The 20,762-nt window shown below is 40.1% G+C and overlaps 1 long non-coding RNA gene across 1 annotated transcript in view; it reads left to right on the top strand.

The window, feature by feature from the left end:
• Positions 1-2,697: 2,697 nt before the first annotated feature.
• LOC141765876 (uncharacterized) overlaps positions 2,698-20,762 on the top strand; it is a 29,052-nt gene continuing 10,987 nt past the window's right edge. Inside the window, exons 1-2 of the long non-coding RNA XR_012593551.1 lie at positions 2,698-3,154; positions 14,508-14,563. This is a non-coding gene — a long non-coding RNA (uncharacterized LOC141765876). The remainder of the gene's footprint in view (positions 3,155-14,507; positions 14,564-20,762) is intronic.

Raw genomic sequence — 20,762 nt, 5'->3', positions numbered from 1 at the left:
TGACCCCAAAACCATGATATGAACCGAACCGTGAATTTTGTGAGCTGTTCCACCCTAATATATTCCTTAAGCCGGCCTTGGGTTCACTGCTCTATCTTTGCAATAAAGAAAAAAAGGGTTTTAAAAGGGCTCCCTACTGGGAAAAACATCCAATTCACAGCACAGATCTCATTACAACATATCCAACATTCAATAGCAATAATCAATAGAAGGTATGGCAGATAGTAATTTAGATATCCATGTTTATATCACACACAGGTTGATGGATACATTCATAATTGACACTCAAGGCTGTGACACTCACGCTACGATGCAGCTTTGGATGTTAATGACACCTGGTAAAGCTGGAAGAATTGGAAGTGCTTTGCTTCCCTTGTTTTTGATTCAAGTGTGGTTTGCAGAGAGTGGGCTGCTGTGGGTGCTCAGGACAGACACCCGAAATGTGTCTACATGTTAAAATGATGACATTTCACTGGTGTCATAAAGGAAAACATGTAAATCCAGCGTTAATTCAATCCTGTAGCTACAGTTGCAGGTTTGCCGGCTCTGTGGGCTGCGTTACGTAAATTAACCAATGCTGGTCTCATGAAACCATTCCAAAGGTCCGCATAAACATAAATAAAACAAAGTTTGGTTGTTAAGCTGATTGTTAAAGGTGCAACTGGTAACATTGATAACATTCAGCCATTAGATATCGCAGTCCTCCTCCCCTTCTCCACTGCATTCACTTCACAACAAGTAGTTGCAGGTTCGTTGCACAAACTGCATATTTTATGGTCGAGTGGAGTGGGACTCGGACAGTCATGTCAAGGGATGAATCTTTTGTGGTAGAGTAATGAAGTCATTTTGCAACATTACGTTAGGTAACTGTATTCAATCGTCACTAATGCTAAGACGCTAACATAACTCCTCAGGGATTGAAGCTAATTTTTCTCATTTTGACAATCTAACCGGTGACAACACATTAAGGTTGTAAGGACTATTGCTGTTGGTAGTTGTTGTTGGTTTTGTTTAAATATGCTGAATTGTAATTTTAAGGATTATTGTTGATCGGACGATTGAGCTCCAAATGTACTTAATTACAATGCTTGAGTAAATGTCCTTAGTAACATTATGAAATATATAAAATATATAAGTCAAACACAAAATATAAAGGACATGTTCAGATGATGAGCTGCAGCCTGTTGCACAATTACCATCTCTTACATTTGGAACTCACCTGCTGCTTCTCTTTGTCTGTGCGATTATAATATTGATAATAGTGGAGATGTGTTTGGATTCACCATCATGAAGACATGAAGGGTCGACACACACAGCAGTAATGTGTTTTCCTGCTCGCCTTGCTTCCAATCTTTTTGCAGTATATGTTCAAGTGGAAAAATCACATAAGAAGCTGCTGTTTTTTTTTTATCTCTTTATCTAAATGCAAATAAAAGCAGGAAAATAAAAATGAACAAACTCACTGAGGAACGCAACACAGCTTAAATACGATACGATACGATACAATTTTATTGTCAGTTTGCAATTAAATTCATTTTGCATCCATAGGCAGCTCAGTTTGAGAAAAAGTACACATCCAATAGACATTACTGTTACCATAGACAGACAGACAGACAAGTAAGACCCATCAGACAAAAAAACTAAACACATCACAACTATTCATACATAATCCATTACAAAACAAAATGTCTCAATGTTGTTTTTTTGTCTTCTACACTGTAAACAATTGCTGTTAATTTACAGCAGGATTTCAACAGTATTAACCTGTTATTGCTAAAAACAGTGCTTTACACTTAATACAAAAGAAAACTTGTTAAATTACGCTCATATGCCGTTTTTTTAACTGAACTATGATGCATTCTTAAAAAGCAGCACTCTACTGCTGATCAACTGTCTAAAGTATCATCAGTAACAGTTTCATGCAGTATTGTTTTAATTCTGGGACCTGATCTGCACATGTGAGGCTTTTACATTATACATGATTGTAAAATCAGTGAAATAGCTTTATTGTTCTTCACTCACATGTTGTTATGGTTTGCATTCTGTGCTTGTAGCCAGCTAGAGACAGATATTTTGGGAAAAGTGTCAACAAGTTTATTATAGCCTTTTTCCTAACAAGTGCCTTTAATTGTATTTAGTGGGACTATTCCTATGTCTGTAACCTGCTAAGTCTATTCATCTAGGCAAAAAATAATGTTTATTAAAATGTATGTAAAGAATACAACATAAATAGTGCATTCAAATAAATCAGTAAGATAATGTAAAAGAAAGGTGAAAAACAGCTATATAATGTATCTTTAAACAGCAAATTAACTGTAAAATACTGTGAAATTAATTTTTTTTTAAAAACAGTATTTTTCATTAACAGTATAAAGCTGTAAATTTCAGCGACAGTATAATAATGTTAATTTTTACAGTAGCATAAAGGCAACCCTGCTGCCAGTTCTTTACTGTTATTTTACTGGCAAATTCTTAACAGTGCACATCCAATAGACATCCTGTTACCATAGACAGACAGACAGACAAGTAAGACCCATCAGACAAAAAAAAAAACACATCACAATTATTCATACATAATCCATTACAAAACAAAATGTCTCAATGTTGTTTTTTTGTCTTCTATGTCTAGGAAATAATGCTGATATAATTTCTGCTATAGTTCAAAATCGAGTGTGTGTGTGTGTGTGTTTAGGGGGGGTTGGTGGTGACGTCATGGTCCCATCAGGCTGACAGACCTCCTATTGGATCAGTGGAGGCTTTTTAAAGGAGCAGGCAGCAGCGCACCGGAGGACTGTTCTCCGCTTCAGACGCACCGAGCTTCTCCATCTCTCCATCATCTCTCCTCCAGCAGCAGCAGCAGCCAGGTGAGCACTGAGATTCTCGGTATTTTAGTAAAAGAAATGAACCTATAGAAAGAGTGGAGGTGAGGAGGAGCAGAGGAGGTTGTATAGGAGAGCAGCGCACTGTCTTTTGGTAAAATAGAGATAATGAACAGCGAGCATAGGGAGATAGAAACAACCCCGATTAACCACTTTTTACATTAAAGATGACTAGATGTCTGCCTGATCCTCTTCTTGTTTTCTCCCTTCAGATGTGATGATGGTGATGGTGATGAGGACGCAGCAGCAGCGACTGACCTGCAGCATATCAACAGGTATGTGATCTTTACCCACCACATCTTTACGCACCAGAGTGTCTCATAATCTACACGAACAGGTGGCCACACATCTCCACACATCTCTTTTAAAAGTCTGGTCAGTGTTATCGATCCTCAAGATGCCCCAATTATCATTAACAGGCTGCGTAATTAGATTTGGAAAGAAAAAGGTGCTTTTTTTCTTTGGGTCCCCTGCAGACAGAGCAGCCCTACCTGTGTCTGTATACCTGCTGATGGATTACCAGCCTGTTTGGGCTTCCTGGGGTCAAATGACAAACAGCTCAATGTTGAAACCCTTCGACTGAATCAATAGCTGGCTCGTGTCCCTGTAGTCTGGACACATGAAACACACACAGAAGCTTCGTTGGTCTCTGTGGCTCAGAGGGTAGAGCAGGTTGTCCACCGATCTAAAGGTCGTTGGTTCGATCCCCGGCTGCTCCAGGTCACATGTCGATGTGTCCATTAGATCCTGATGGGCAAATTTGGCACCTTAGTAGCCTCTGCTATCAGTGTATGAATGAATGGGTGAATACTGTCAAGTAGTGTAAAGCGCTTTGAGTGGTCGGAAGACTAGAAAAGCGTTATATAAATGCAAGTCCATCTATATAAATGCAAGTCCATTTACCATTGGTCTCTGTGTTCAGAAGCTGTGCAGTTAAAAAAAAAAGCTCCTTACCAGACTGTTGCCGCAAAAGGATTTCGCTTTTAATAGTTTATTTCTCGTGTGGAGAAATGTGTCCTCGAATTTTTTCTTTTCTTTTCTTAAAAGCTGTGGTGAAATTATAGTGTGGAAAAAAGAGAGAGAAGCGAATGCGCGTTAAAGCCATGCATGGCAAAATAGAGATTTTCAGCACCTGGAGCGGCGGACAGCTCCACACATCTGGCCAGATGCCCCCCAGCAAGGACACGAGAGGAAGCAGAGTCTTTAGTTACACCGGTTGAATCTCAAATACACTCCTAGGACACACACAGGCCTGCTCTCACATAGTTAATTTAGGAACATTTTATTACTTTATATTTATTTTTCTTCTTCTAAAAAAAAAAAAAGGTTTCCTCACTTGGTCTAACTAAACCCTAGATGTGTTATTTCACTATGTTATACAATCAGGGCCGGCTCTAGCCCTTTTGGTGCCCTATAGGCAGACTTCAGATTTGGAGCCACCCCCACCACCCCTATAGCCCCGTAAACCGCAATACACGTCAGACATCACAATGGTATTAAGACAAAAATTAAGATTTTTATTTTCATAAATAAACAGTTTTTATTATAATTAGGGCTGTCAAAGTGAACGCGATGATAAAGCAAACAAATTCGTTTTTAATTTCATTAACGCAACTTTTAGGTTGTAGCAGGCTCAGTTTTAAAGCTAGAGTGAAAAATACTGGCAACATATGAGACTGGAATTGGAACCAACCGTGTTGTGCTAGCTTGTCGGGCAGGAGGTTAAAACTTACGCTAAATCTTTGGGAGGAAAAACTGGCATGGCCATTTTCTCAAGATATGTGAATGAAAATGGGTTTTATAGGTACCTACGAGTCTTCAGCACACTGACACACAGACAGCTGTTGTTTTCCATGTTATGATTTGAGCATATTTTTAATGCTAAATGCAGTACCTGTGAGGGTTTCTGGACAATATTTCTTATTGCTTTGTGATGTTAATTGATCTCCAATAATAAATATATAGATACATTTGCATAAAGCAGCATATTTGTCCACTTCCATGTTGATAAGAGTATTAAATACTTGACAAATCTCCCTTTAAGGTAAATTTTGAACAGATAAATAATGTGCGACCAATTTACGATTAATCACGATTAATCATGGATAATCATGCGATATATCGCAATTAAATATTTTAATCGATTGACAGCGCTAATTATAACATAAATAAACAATTGGTCCCTGATATTGTTGGCTTGAAAGTGTTTAGTCGTTTAAAAAAAATATATTTTAGAGGGCGACCCGCCCCTATATGGCCTATGCCTTCAGTCGGCCCTGTTACAACTGATTAAAATGAGCTGAAACTGGCTCCAAAAAAAACTAAAGGAGACTACTGATGGCAGCATGAGAAGTGTGAAGGCCAAGATGTATCATGCATATCATTCATTTTTTTGTCAAAGTCCCAAATTATTCTGGGTGAATCGCCTTGGGATGTGTCAGTGACAGGCAGCCTCCTTCTGACAGGGTCTGAGGTGTCAAAATGGAAACTGGAGCGCAGCCAGGATTCACTATTTACATAAACCCCCCTAACATGAGCTTGTACTGGGGGGGAAACGCAATCTGAGGCTCGCACACGGATGCATACATACACCCACATGTACACACACACACACACACACATGCGCGCACCAAATGGTGTGACACAGCACATACAATCTGTAGCCATGAGAGAAATTCAGTGCTAACAGGTGTTCAAACAGTCCGCTCGGTACATTCTTCCAATTATTGCAATTAGATGCTGCCTGGTTACCACTCCATAATGTACAACTGCTGTGGAGGAGTGTGTGTGTGTGTGTGTGTGTGTGTGTGTGTGTGTGTGTGTGTGTGTGTGTGTGATGGAGAGGATGGCAGAGACGGACAGAGATAGAGGTAAAACAACAGGAGAGAGACCGAGAGCCCTCAGTGCATTTGTGATGATGCCGCGATTGTTGCTACCTGTGGAGGATGAAAAAAAAAGGGAAAAAAGCAGTGTGAATTATATACTATTGAGTGAACGCGCTGTGAATGCATAACTAATCCCTCTTTGCCCAGAGTCATTATCAGCTTTAGCAGATTGTCTAGAAACTGCAGGCTTTTTTTGCCCTCCGGTGCAGACAACTGTGTTTGATTTCAAATATAAAAAAGCGGGCAGGCTCCCTCGGTACAGTGGAGTGATCGGTGGGTTTTAGATAAACTGGTTTTCTGTTGTGCGTGTAGATGCACGGCATACCGATTGGATTGGGCCTCGGCTGTGAAGTGAAACCGTTTTGTGGGGAAGTGGAGTGAATAAAATGTGAACGATTACTTTCATTATCGATTAATCTGCTGATTATTCTCTCGGTCACAGAGCCCGAGGAGACATCCTCTAACGTCTCGTTTTGTCCGACCAACAGTCCAAAACAAACAGATATCCACTTCCCATTGATATGAACCAGAGAAAAGCAGCACATACTCATATTTAAGAAGCTGGAACTGTCAACTGTTTGTGCTTAAAGGACAAAGTAGTTGATTTCCTGTCTATCGACTAATTGTTGCAGCTCTATTAGTGACAGAGGCGTCTGTTGCCTTACATTGGAGCCATATTGTTTGAGTGAACATACATTCCAGTCGCACAGCAGTACGTGAAATCCTCACAAAATTTATTGTATTGATTCGTGTACATAGACACCAATTTAAAAACATTTTCGTGATGGTCAGCACAAAATCAATTCATATGTAATCTACGTAATTGTGAACTGGGAAGTATAAAGAATGATAAACGCCACATAGGGAGGAGTTCGGGGTGGGTCAGAAAACACAAGGCTTTCGCCCAGGAGACCGGTGTTCATGTGAAACCAGAAGTCAAAGTTGATTTATTTGTCACGCAACTTCTGCACAAAAATTATGGCACTTCCAGAGTTATTTAAACCCAAACCACGATCTTTTCTTAAAGCTAACTAAGTATTTTTTGTCATGTAATTTACGTATTTAAGTTACGGCACTTCCGGTGTTATTTAAATCCAAACCGCAATCTTTTCCTAAATCTAAATAGTTTTGCTGCCTAAGCCTAACCAAGTCAAACTGTTCCTAAACATAACTAAGTAGTTTTATTTTGAAAAGACTAGAGCAGAAATTGACACGTGCGTCACGTGTTGCTGAACGTTCGTATGAAAAAGCACGAAAAATAGTTCATTGAAAGTCGGGCAGAGCGTCACGAAAAAAAAAGGGAAATTCATGTCAATGTTCACGGATCAAATAGATACAATTTCGTGACTATTTCACAAATTGCCCTGAGACTGTGTTGGAACACATCCCTTCCTCTTTGGAGGAACAGAAAACGAGAGTGTCCAGATTTTAATGTACATTTCTGAGATCCCAAGGAGGTTTTTATAATGACATCATTCTTTAGTTGAGGTAAAAACATGAAAATCCTGAAGCAACCAGAGAATGACAAGAAGAGAGGAGTCTGTGATGGAGGACTCCGGTATTCCATCATAACGAGGGAACATCTTGATTTGATGAGTGATTGAGCTGTCGTACTTTACCGAGACCAGAGGGCAATCACAGCGGCCGCCGTCTTATCACGGAGCAAGAAAGACAGATAACAGGGTGCCATAAAGAGTGACATCTGAGCAATATCAGTGTGTGTGTGTGTGTGTGTGTGTGTGTGTGTGTGTGTGTGTGTGTGTGTGTGTCCATAGGTGAGCGTACACGTGTGTCGTATAGAGCGGGAGATGTTTGTGGCAGCTGTCGGCCTTGTTTGAACAGCAATCACAATCAGCAGCAACAGCAGCCGAGCGTGTGGTTGTGACAGCGCTGGTGGGAGACTCTCTGCTCCCCCACCTTCTGCTCCTCCTCCTCCTCCTCCTCCTCCTCCTCCTCCTCCTCCTCCTCTTCCTCCTCTTCTTCTTCCTGCACCCTCTGCTCCCCTCACTTCCTGTCTGCCTCCTCTCCTCCTGTTGCTCCTTTCACTTTCCCATCAGAAAAAAAGGCACCGATATTGCGCCAGTACCTCCGCAGTTGAGGCAGAATCTGAATCGATTCTCCCGGTTTAAGTTATCATAGCTTCAGATGTCTTTCAGTCCAACTTCAAAAAAGGCTCTTTGTTAAGCCGTGAAAACAATTTGTACCTGTTCCTCTGGTGTGGCCTTGTGTGTAGCTCGTCTTCAATACTGGCTGGAAAAACACCCTCTGTACTACTACTGCTTGGCTACCTGTGATGGATTGCATTTCAATGAGTCTCAGTGTGGAAATTGGTTTCAGCAACAAAAAATAGGATACAGAAAAGCACATTTGAGACTGAATATGAGACAAATATGGTATAAAACACTACAATTATCTTTTACATGTATCATTATCACTGGTGTTGTGTGTGGTTTTAAATTTAGCTAATAGCTTTTATGTTGTTCCATTTCCTTCTCTCTCTCTCTTTTCCTTATGACAGTAGTTTCTGCAACTACTATGAAATTTTGTATATGTGCTAAAATTTGCCCATCTTTACATAAAAAAGAATTACTAAATAATGTGATTTAATAAAATTGATGAAGCATCTTATGGGTCCAAACACCACACCACTCATGTCCCACAACTATGGTGTCAATGTTGAGATACTGTATGTAAAATGAGCTAATTCAATTATATTATGACATTATTTCAAATGCTATTGTTTCATATACAGTACATATTACTTTACATTACTAACAACATAAAATTATGTTTTTGTTTGCAAATCATTTATGGGATTTTTTTTTCATCTAAATGCTTCTGTCCCACACTTCTGAGTCCTTACTGCCGCACTGAAGAAATACTATAGTGAAAGTTTTATTCAAAGCAGAACAAATCTAGTTTGTTCTTTCATGTAGCTTAGTAATTGTGTATTTCTAACTACATTTAAAAAATGATTTAATATTTCTGTTGAATTCATGTATATAAGATACTAAGAGTCAAAGCGAACGAAGCAGACCTAACTGCCATTTATCTGCAATATTAGCAAAATTGTCATTTTTGCAACATGTCTGTTAAGGACATGAGACATTAGAATTGCAATACCTGTCATAAAACACAACATATGTTATATTTTTTATGTGTGAAGACTGACATCTATGGTTACTGTCTACATTTTTCAAGGTGTAGAGAAAATCATGAAATCCCCCTATTTTTAAAATTTTATATTAATATTTACAATGATGCACAATGATGATGAAAATGAATTTAAATGTCTTAAGAATATTATAGAAATTAAAAAAGCAAAATGTATAAATTAACATTATTGTGATGTTGCAGTAAGGACATTTAGTAATAAAAAGTTTTTCTGATGGTTAAAATTAAAATACATAGAGAGTCAAAAGTGACAGAAACACCCTTATATTACGAGATATCGTGCAACATAACAAACATAGTGAGATAAAGATTACAAATTAATCAAAACGTAATAAAAAATGTTCAGCCCAACAATATCCATGTTATCAGTTCAAACAAGCAACACAGCTGATTCCAGATAACAACTAGTTAGTGCTGCACGTGCAAAATGACATTCAGCACTAATGAAAACATAGAATGAAATCAAATGTGTGAATATATTCAAAATGAAAATGCAAGGGATTATTAGTATATATAAAGAGAAGTGAATGGGAATGTCAGGGAATATGGGAAATACCCATGTATCTAAAATGTCACATTTTATCCATGGAGTTTGGTGTAAAAGATCTGAAGGTTTATGTCAAAATCCCATTCCTTCCATCTTCAGCCACTCTGTTTTTCTACACCTGGTCCTCGCGTCCCCCTCCTCCACTCTCCCACCTTCTTCTCCACGCTGCACCCCCACTCACACCCCCACCCCCAACCCCAACCCCAACCCCCACCACCACTCCTCACCCTCTGGTACCCCAGCCTCTTTTCTCCATCTTCCTCTGTTGTCTCCCTTCCCCTCATCTACTTAGGGAGCAGGCTAAATCCATTGTTTGATGTGGCCTTTTCATTCGCGGGAGGAAGGCAGAGAAGAGGAGAGGAGAGGGGGCAGGGTGGAGAGGTGAGGGAGGTGGAGGTGGAGGTGGAGTGGGTGCGGGGCGGGTGTCATTTGAGGATGGGAGAGAAAAGAGAAAGAGTCCTGCAGCAACAGGCTTGTCAATGTTTGTGGTTCAGGTTTCCTTTTTTTGGAGTTAGAGATCAGTTTTAATCAAGGAATATATAAATAAAAGAGGAGGTCAAATATTAAATCGAAAATATTGACAACTTCCTGTTGCCGTGAGGTTTGAAACGGAACACTAAGACGTCTTTTGTATTTGGATTTCCTGTTGAAGTTTAATGTCCAAGAAAAATTTAATTGCATGTATTTTTCCTGCTGCAGCATGTACAGTATATATACCTGCTCTGTGAATCCCATTCTGTGTGTGCTACTTACAGCACCCGGAAAGGAGAAATTAATATTTTACATTTTTCTGTCTTTGCATTTAGCAGTCAGAATGCTGTTAGTTCTCCGTCCATGAAGACTGAGAACTTGTTTTCATACAACCTATTAAACCAGTTTATTTTAAACTGTATCAGTGTAGATATAGTCTTGACATAGACCAGTCATCCACTACTCCATATATTATACACACTCAGTTGTTTACTCCATAGTGAGAGGTAAACTGAGATTTCGGACATTTATAATCATTTACAGGTGTAGTCACACAATGATACGTTTCTCATGTATAAAATGTGACTCATTGCATCATGGGATTGTTGGCAGAAAGCAGTACATGTAGACTCTCTTTACTCTTTTGTTCCATTGTGGCAATTTGATGACTCTATATAGTGAATACATTTCACGTTCAGAATTCAGACGCTCAAATACAATGGCCAGGGTCACAGTTACTGGCTAACTGAAATTGAACAACAACCCACATTAACATTCCTGATATTGTCTCCTTTTTTCTCATGCTTGTAATTCGTCTCCTTCTTATCTTACCTTACAGACATTAAAACATGTCTCGTCCTTCATATATAGCTTGTTGAATGAGCCACTGACTAAACGTTCACCAAGCGAGTCAGCTACAGCACAATAAAGGGATAGTTTGGGTGTTTTGAAGTGGGGTTGTATGAGGTACTTGTCCATAGTCAGTGTATTACCTACAGTAGATGGCGGTCAGCACGCCCCCAGCTTGGAGAAACAGACAGGAGTACTGACACCCGAGCAAAGCAATGTACTGCTGTGGACGGGGGCGGCAGAAAAATTTATTTTAGCCACCTAAAAGAAAGGCTCACCTAAAAAAATGGATATCCGTTTAGGTGTACGCTATATTTAGAATATTTTCACAGCTTTATCTTGCTGTCAGACAGCCCTTTCCTTCTCCTTTCCAACGGGGAACTGAACTGAAAGTGAAACTTATCCATGCTCTCTCCAAAGCCAGCAGGCTCAGATGACAAAAACAGTTCGGTGTCAGTGCTCCTGTCTGTTTCTCGATACTGGGGGCGTGCCGAACGTCATCTACTGTAAGTAATACACCTACTATCGATAAGTACCTCATACAAACCCACTTCAAAACACCCAAACTATCCCTTTAAACATCTTTAACATCTTAAATATCTCTTCTTCATCTGTAAATGTAATTCCAGTCTATTTAGATGCTGGTGTAGCCCTTAGTTTTTATTACCACAAATTTATTAAATAATTCATTTAATTAATATGATTTTTTTTCACCTTTTGATTATATAAAACTATTAACCATAAATGTAAAAATCACTTTGACGTTTTTTTTTCGTGATTTCAGTTGGCAATGTTTTGTATTTTTGTTTTTTTTATCAATGGAGGCTATCATTGTTAAAGTTAACTACCTTTACTTCTGTTGATTTGTTCAAATAATAAAGCTTCTAGCACAGATGAGAAATAAATGCAGAAGCTTTAATAAAGTGGCTACATGTCACATTATTGTGTCAGTGAGAGAGCGAGACCAAATACAGAATTTTAGTTTCATTTATTATAACTCCAAAAGATATTTTTTTGGCACGCTTTATGAAATTATAATGTGAAAACCGGCTGTTTATATTTTCAGGTGATTGACAAAAAAATTATTTCCTGAACTCATCTGAAAGGTGAATAAATTAACGACATCCTGGACTGACAGATGGTGGGATATGCTAATTATGACTAGTTGGAGGAAAAAAAAACAGCAGTGAACACAAAGGCACACTGTGCAAAAACCAGAGTGGAGCATCAAAACGGACTAACGAGCAGTAAAGTGATAACCCGTTCCCAGTGAGTGTGTGATGAGATCAAACCGCGGCCGGTTGATAAGTCAGAAGGATCTCCTCATCTGGTCTGACATTTGATCACCAGCTGTGGCACCTCTGCTGCTATCCTCCCTGTCTACTAGAAACACAGGACCAAATGAACATTGACGGTTGACTGACAGATCGGCTGAGAATCGATTGTTTTTATTCCCCCGTACTGAGAAAAAAATAGTCTTATGAAAGGTGAGTTGTTTAAAACGGAGCAGGAAAAAGGTGCATTAAAGGCGTTGAGCTCGAGCTGCTCGGTCCTCGTGACGCGGGTTGTGAATCATGATTGGCTCGTAGAATAAAGGATGTGTCTGTCTGTCTGTCTGTCTGTCTGTTCTCTGACAGACTATAACATCTGAGCTGTCAGACTCGCCCCTCTGCACAATGATAAGAAAGGACTTATTTCAATAGCGCTGACACAAAGGACTGTCAGCATAAAGGAAAATACAGATTAATGGAAATAAAGGATCATGCTAGAAAAGTGGAAGGTCAGAGACAAGATCTGCATCATACACATGAGTGCTTGTGTATGTTACTATGGTACAAACAACACAATGTGTTTATTGTGTAAAGGGCTGGCTTAAGGCATAGGACATATAGGCGGTCGCCTAAGGCACCACCTTCAGGAGGAGGCTTATCGCCCTCTAAAAAAGAAAAAGAAATACATACATAATTTTTAAAAAAAAATGCTAGTGGGCACACTTCCTCATTTTCTGCATTGAGGTAACAAATGAACAAATGAATAAAGAAGGCAATACACTTTTTGATCTGCTCGGCTGCACTTATTTGTTAATAAAAGTGTAAATTCTAGTGAAACTGACTAAACACTTTTAATCCAACAATATCAGGGACCAATTGTTTATTTATACAGTTATTTATGAAAATAAAAATCTTAATTTTTGTATTAAAATCATTGTGATGTCTGACGTGTGTTGCGGTTTATGGGGTTAGGGTTCTGGGGGGTTGAACCAAATTCGAATTTCGCCTTGGGCACCAAAAGGGCTAGAGCCAGCCCTGATTGTAGAAGTACAGCATGTGCATGTGAGAATGAATTTTGCTAAAAGGCATGCCTCCTAATATTAAAAAAAAAATGTTTTTTATTGATTTATTTTGTTAAATGATTTCTTTTCTTATCTCTCCGGAGAAGAAATATAATCAGATCAGCAGGATTAAAATTACATTTAATTTGAAAAAGATGTCCAGCGTGATAGCATGTTCTTTCATGATGACAACGTGAGCGATAATAACGAGTTCACAACAAATTTGTTTTAGCACCACTGATTTCTTTAACGCATTAACGCAACTTGCGATCTTTAGGTTGTAGGTGGCTCAGTTTTAAATATAGCGTGGAGATACTGGCACCATATGAAACCCTAAGGAATCCATTGGTACCAACCATGTCATACTAGCTTGTTGCGAAGGAGGCTAAATAACGCTCCAAACTTACGCTTAATTTTGGCGAAGAAAAACTGGCATGGCTATTTTCAAAGGGGTCCCTTGACCTCTGACCTGAAGATATGAAAATGAAAATTGGTTCTATGGGTACCCACGAGTCTCCCCTTTACAGACATGCCCACTTTATGATAATCACATGCAGTTTGGGGCAAGTCACAGTCAAGGCAGCACACTGACACACTGACAGCTGTTGTTGCCTGTTGGGCTGCAGTTTGCCATGTTATGATTTGAGCATATTTTTTCTGCTAAATGCAGTACCTGTGAGGGTTTCTGGACAATATTTGTCATTGTTTTGTGTTGTTAATTGATCATACGTTTGCATAAAGGAAGCATATTTGTCCACTCCCATGTTGATGAGAGTATTAAATACTTGACAAATCTCCCTTTAAGGTACATTTTGAACGGATAAAAAAACTGTGTGATTAATTTGCGATGAATTGTGATTAACTATTTTAATCGATTGACACCCCTATAAGAAACATTTATGTGCTAATTATCTGGCATTGTGAATACAATTCAGCTGCAGAAGGTCTATTCATTGGTTCATCTTTCATACAATGTTTGTTCAGAACAGCAAAGGTGAATCTGTGCAGATGTATTATATCTATTTGAATACAAACAACACAGATTGTTGCTTCATTTACACTTCAATGCATCGGAGCTGGCACACTGCATGCGAGTACATATAGAGAAGCCGAACAGCACTCACAGTTTCACACGTCTTAATTGGTGACTATTCACATCCCTGTGTATCAGACGGGGACGTGGAGGAAAAGCTCACAGAGCAGCACGCAGCATTGTTCATGTTTGACTGCACACTCACATCTCCATCAGGCCTTTCAGTCTATACAAAATGCACCAGCACAGACAATTATGTATTCCTTCGTGCAGATTTGTACGTCTATTTTTGTGTGAATGACTACTGCGGTTAACGATTCACATTTTTCACTCCAAGGTCGAAGCAGAGTTCTCGAGCGAGAGGCAAAGCGCTTCCTCATCCACCTGCACACTGTGAGTAACCGTCAGCACGTCGGCCATCTGCCGCCTCGTTTTCTCTCTACGCGCTTCATTGTGTTGTTTCTCTGATTTGCACTACGTGTGTGTGTGTGTTGCTGTTTATTTTTTTTCTCTGAATGTAAGACCTTTTTTGCACGTTCCTCCACGTGTGAAGTCTGTTACGAGTCTGCATGCAGGTGTGAAAGCGCACACGCTCTGAGGTGATCATCTACTGCCTCGTTATGTGTGCGGCTTCTGTTGGTTTGTGTGATTTTGTGTTCTTTGTTTGCTGTTTCTCACAGTGCATGTGTGTGTGTGTGTGTGTGTGTAGGTGTGTGCAGTCTACAAGCATGATTTGTGTTTCCTAAGTTTGTGTGTGTGTGTGTGTGTGTGTGTGTGTCCTTGTATATATGTGTGTGTGTTTATAATCCAAGGCCATTCAATAGCACCACATGGATCCATCCCATATCCTGGTCGCCATGGTTACCGGGGCCACTTATCACAGAGGGTCCCGGCAGATCAAACAGGTGTGCATCCTGACGATGTCTCTCTTTGACGACTGTTGCTAGGAACCTTTGTTGCACACAATGCACAGGTGTTTGTTGCTGCCAGTGAAAACCAGCAGGAGCGCAAAAACATTGTCTTGATGTCCCAGTCTGAACTGGTGTGTGTGTGTGTGTGTGTGTGTGTTTGTGTGTGTGTGTTCTTGTACTTGTTGTCCTTGTGAGAAACAGTGTAATTTAGTTCTTCTGAAAGAGGATGTTCTTTGTAAAAAAAAAAAAAAAAAAAAGAGGTCATTTTGTGGGTCATCAAGTGTCTACTTTAGGACCTGGAGCTGGTTTAGGGGTTAGAACGGGAATAGGGGTTGAAGTTTAAACCTTATAGTTTTCTCTATAACATTAAAGGGGCACTCCAGCAATTTAGTATTGCAGTTCCATAAGAGTACGCTATTTAAGGACTTGCATGAGACAGAAAAGAAATCACTGCAGCAGAGGCTGAGATATCCAGGTTTTAATTCCCTAACATGAGTGTGAAGCTTCAAAAACATCAGATCCTACAATTCCCATAATGCATAATGCAACTCAATAGCATATTTCATTAGCCCCTACGGTATATATAAATATATATATTAGAGCTGTCAATTGATTAAAAAATGTAATCGCAATAAATCGCATGATTGTCAATAGTTAATCGCGATTTACGATTTTTACACATTTTTTATCTGTTCAAAATGTACCTTAAAGAGAGATTTGTCAAGTATTTAATACTCTTATCAATATGGGAGTGGGTAAATATGCTTGCTTTATGCAAATGATTGTATATATTTATCACTGGAAATCAATTAATACAAAACAATGACAAATATTGTCCAGAAACCCTCACAGGTACTGCATTAAGCATAAAAAATATGCTCAAATCATAACATGGCAAACTGCAGCCCAACAGGCAACAACAGCTGTCAGTGTGTCAGTGTGCTGACTTGACTGTGACTTTCCCAAACTGCATGTGATTATCATAAAGTGGACATGTCTGTAAAGGGGAGACTCGTGGGTACCCATAGAACCCATTTTCATTCACATATCTTGAGGTCAGGGGTCAAGGAATCCCTTTGAAAATGACCATGCCAGTTTTTCCTCGCCAAAATTTAGCGCAAGTTTCCATTTCGCATTTCCCGATGATATTCATATGATACCAATATCTTCACGCTATATTTAAAACTGAAAACTCTAGCTTTAAAACTGAGCCCGCTAAAATATTGCAGGTTACGTCAATGCGTTAAAGAAATTAGTGTCGTTAAAATTAATTTGCACCAGCCCTAATGTTATGTAAATTCAAAATAGTAACATCAGACAATTTGTGCCTTTTTTTAGGTGGCAGGAGTGAAAATTAGTCGCCCTCAACATTTGTTGTGTTATAGTTTCAGAATGAAAAAGACAGTTGGAGAACAATTGAATACAAAATAGGACTCTACAGGATGTTTTTTTTACCTTGGCAACTATCATGTTTTTTCCCAAACGATGTACAACTTTTTAGGAGTTCTATTATCAAATGGCTGGAAAAATAGATCATATAGCTGCCATAATTCGGAAACAAATATCCCCGGTGGGATTCCCCTGGAACCCCCAAGGTTTTGGGCTGAGCCCTGAATGTTTAAACATCGGGCTCTGCCCCTGCAAACAACCCCATAACTGTCATCAATGGTTCAGATATTGCTAAATCCTGATCGGTGCACAGAAATGCATGACATCACCTTTTTCCAGCTGAGCTCTTCAGCCCCGAAACATTTTGTGTTTACGTGAGACATCAGAAACTGAAATATGTTTCATAGCCTCTAAGGTAACAGTTAATGTTATGTATTTGGGTTTAGGGTTAACTGTGAAGCAACAACAGCAAATATCTGCACCACTAATTGAGACACTGGAGATTCTGGATAAACTTCTTGTGTCAGGAAGCTGAAAATCCTCATTTAGGAGTGATATACAAACTGTCTCCTGCAGAGCAACAACATAGCTCTTTACCACCTCGGCCCCCTACTTCATACTCCTTACATTTCAAATCCTTCCTGAAGCTGCAGATGTGTAAAACTCCCTAGTGCAGCTTTAAGATTTTGTTCAGGGTTAGGGGAAAGGATGTAGTCAATAGAAAGAGAGAAAAAAAAGGAAAGGAAATCAAATAAAATGAAAGGACGGGCAACATTTGAGGGAGGAAAGTGCTCGAGGCCTGGCCTGAGAGCCAGAAAAGAAAGGATTGTATCAAATTGTGAACCAAGTGAGGGTCCTTTGACTTGCAGACCCCGCCGAGAGCACCGCTCCTCCCGCCCTTCCTCCATCCATTTCTCTCCTGCAACTGTGTCGACGGCGCTGCCACCCTCCTTTCACCTCGCACCCCGCTGTTCCCCACAGCTCCATCCTTCTCCACCACCCTCCCTCGGCCTCTGCACGCAGCACCTGTTCTCCTGTTCGCCCATCTCTCCGTCCTTTAACCGCAGGTCCTATAGCGAGGCACTCGGATTTCGATAAAGCTGCTCCTCCCCCCACTTCTCCTCCACTATATCCTATCTAATAAAGCAGAAAGGACAAACATAAGCTCCCCCCCAAAAAAATTGCCATTACCTCCTAAACCTCCATTCCACCAGGCATTAACGTACGCCTCGTATGACTCAGAATAGAGCTACATCTGAAAATACATCTCCTGGATGCATTTGTCTCCCTCAGTTTGCTTCGCACATCACTCCCACTAATAATATTTACAGGATAATTAATATTGACAGGAAGCGCTTGTTCAGTCAGCCTAAAAGTATCCTCGTGAATCCATATTGACAAGTGGGCTGCAGCAGCCTGAGCTGCCTTCCACCTGTTTGTGAGTTGATTTCTGCGTACACAATTACTACATGCAGTCTGAACTCCAGTGTGCTCCGGGTGCATTTTACACCTGCAGTTGATCTGATTTTCTTCTATCTGATTAGGATTTAATGAGGTTGTAGTCTGGTGCCAGGTGCATTAGAGGGGTCTTAAGCGAAGTGTGGAACAAAATGCAATTCTTTAATAAAAGATGTCTCTGTCATGCCCGCTTCCTTCCTCCGTGTTCTCCACCTCCCTTTCACCTTTTCCATATGTCGCTCATTTCAGCTTTAATCCCTACATAGCACCTTTCCTTTCTCTCACTATATCACTCCCCCATTTCTCTCCTCTACCTCGCACCTCTCTTGCACCACTTCCCTCCCCCCTCCCCCCGGCACCACTGCTCCTCTGTTCTTTCCACTCGCGCTCCTTCCCCTAACCCAATAACCTCGGCTCTCGAGAGCACCCCTCGCCTCTCCGCCTCACCTTCCCTGCTGCTCTTCCAGCAACACCATCCCCCCACCCACCGCCGCCCCCACGTCTCTGGCTGCTTCTCCCCCTGCGGCGAGCCCTCGTCTCAGGCCGCCGTGTACAGGATGCTCCCTCTGCGAGAGGTCAGTGGTCTGGCTGTTTTTCTCTGTTCTCCCCCTCAGCGCTTCTTCAACCATGACTGGAGATCACAGACTCTTTCATTCCCTCTCAGGCCGCCGAAGGGTTAAATATATATTTATATGCCCAATATTGTTGCACAGATACATTTTAACCCTCCGATTATTTTAGACAGCTGCACTCTGTGCTCTGCGTTTGATCCCTTTTGGAGACACAGAGGGGATTTATAGCCCTGGATTTGTAGCATTTTTAAACATGAATACAGGCTTTTCACATTAACTGTGAACCCTTATAATTACAGCAAAACAAGGCTACGTGATGATTGCACACCAGTGGCACTGTTACTGCTATTATTTCTCATAATTAAGACCTTTTTTCCACTGAATGTGGTGCCGTCACAAAAAGGATGTCCCTCTCTTTGTGTCTCTGAAGAGAACAAACAACATGCATGTGAGATTTTTGTAGTGTGACTAACTATTCAATTTATGATTGTATCAAATAGAGAAAAGCAATTGCATTTATGAAAGTGTACGCAGAAAAATATGACTGCATTTTCTGTGTGCCCTTCAGATTTTCCAAAACTAGAGAGCTGAAGGCTACCTGCATTTCTCTTTTAGGTTTTATCTAAGGCCTGTGAAAAATCAGCCTACGAAAGGCATCAAATTTAGATTTGACATCTTATTTATCTGTTACACAGTTTGGCTAAAAACTTCCTCCTTAACTTCAATGTTTCTGTAGTGATTGCTCATTTGTAAGACACTATAATAGTCAAGTAATCGATTTATAAAATAATCATTTCATCACTACATATTGCGTTATAGAGCCACAACAGGACGATTTTAAAGCAGGTAATGCACACTTCTTCACATTGGTGTGATACTGCATGTTTTGCATTAAAAATTAGCACAAGAAAAATAAGAATTCTTAAAACACAGCTTACAAATGCTGATTATGAATATTCCCACCATGCTATTTGGTTTAAAACGGGCTTTAATGTAACAGGGAAAAGGTGGCATGAATTGATGATACTTGAGGGAGACATGTGCTTCCTTTTTAGTTCATTCTAATTAATTTGTGAAGCAATTTGAACAGTTTTCAGTTGTAAAGAGATGTTATCATTTATTATTTTCAGCTTAGCCGAGAAGGACCTGTAGCAATAAAAAAAAAAATAAAGACTTAATTGCTGAACCTTTTAATTTAACATCCATTTGTTTAAACGTACTTTTGCAAAATTAATCATAAGAGAAATTATCTTCAGAATTGCAAATCATAATGTGCGCCAGTGGCCAGAGGACAGAGAAATCTGTTCTGTCACGGGGCGAATAATGAAAATGTGTCATCTTGGATGAGGAAGGCAGACGCACACTGCTCTTCAGAGAATTTCATTTTCTAATTCTCTGACAGACGCAGAGGGGGAGCAGAACACATGTACCTCCCCCTCACATACACCAATTACCGCAATGAGCAAATGAAAGGTTGTGTCCCATCAGGGCCGCCGTAGGGGGTAGAGAGAGGGGGCGGGGGGGTGTAGCGAGAGAAGGGGGAGTTATACATAATTGCCCCCCCACCCCTCTACATACATACGCACACATACATTACCAACAATCATCTTCTCCTGTCACCGTTGTTGATAATCTCAGAGTTGTCTGTTCAGTTCTACAGCTCTCCGCGCTCGCTCTCCTTGTTTTTTTTTTTTATATTTATTTTTCTGTCTCGCCCCCGATTTCTTGTCTCCATTTCCCCCATCATGCCATTTTACCCACTCCACAGATTTTCCCTCCTCCGCCTCCTCCTCCTCCTCCTCAACTGCCACCACTCTCACTCACATTTTCACTGACTTCGTTTTTTCAATAATAGCAGTCAAAATATGTAGAAAGAGTCTGTCGGGTCAATCAGGATTATTTGCAGCTTCACAACATCCAAATGGAAGACAATGACTGACTGACTGCTTCTTAAAAGCTGAATTAACCAACTATTATAGTGCTTATATTAAAGTGGTAGTAGGAAGAATATTTTTGGCATCATTGGGCAAAAATTCCATAATAACCTTTCAGCATATTGTAATTCAAGTGTTCTGAGAGAAAACTAGACTTCTGCACCTCCTCATGGCTGTTTTCAGGCTTTAGAAAATCTAGCCGGTGACGGGAGACTTTGACCAATCACAGGTCATTTCAGAGAGAGAGCGTTCCTATTGACTGTTCATTCAACGGAGGCAGTGCATGAGACAGGTAATCTGAAAAACAATTATCTGCCTCTGTGACCTC

Source organism: Sebastes fasciatus, chromosome 4, assembly GCF_043250625.1.
Source record: "Sebastes fasciatus isolate fSebFas1 chromosome 4, fSebFas1.pri, whole genome shotgun sequence".
Taxonomy (NCBI): domain Eukaryota; kingdom Metazoa; phylum Chordata; class Actinopteri; order Perciformes; family Sebastidae; genus Sebastes; species Sebastes fasciatus.
Note: the sequence above shows the minus strand (reverse complement) of the source record. Positions and strands in the feature narration are given on the sequence as shown.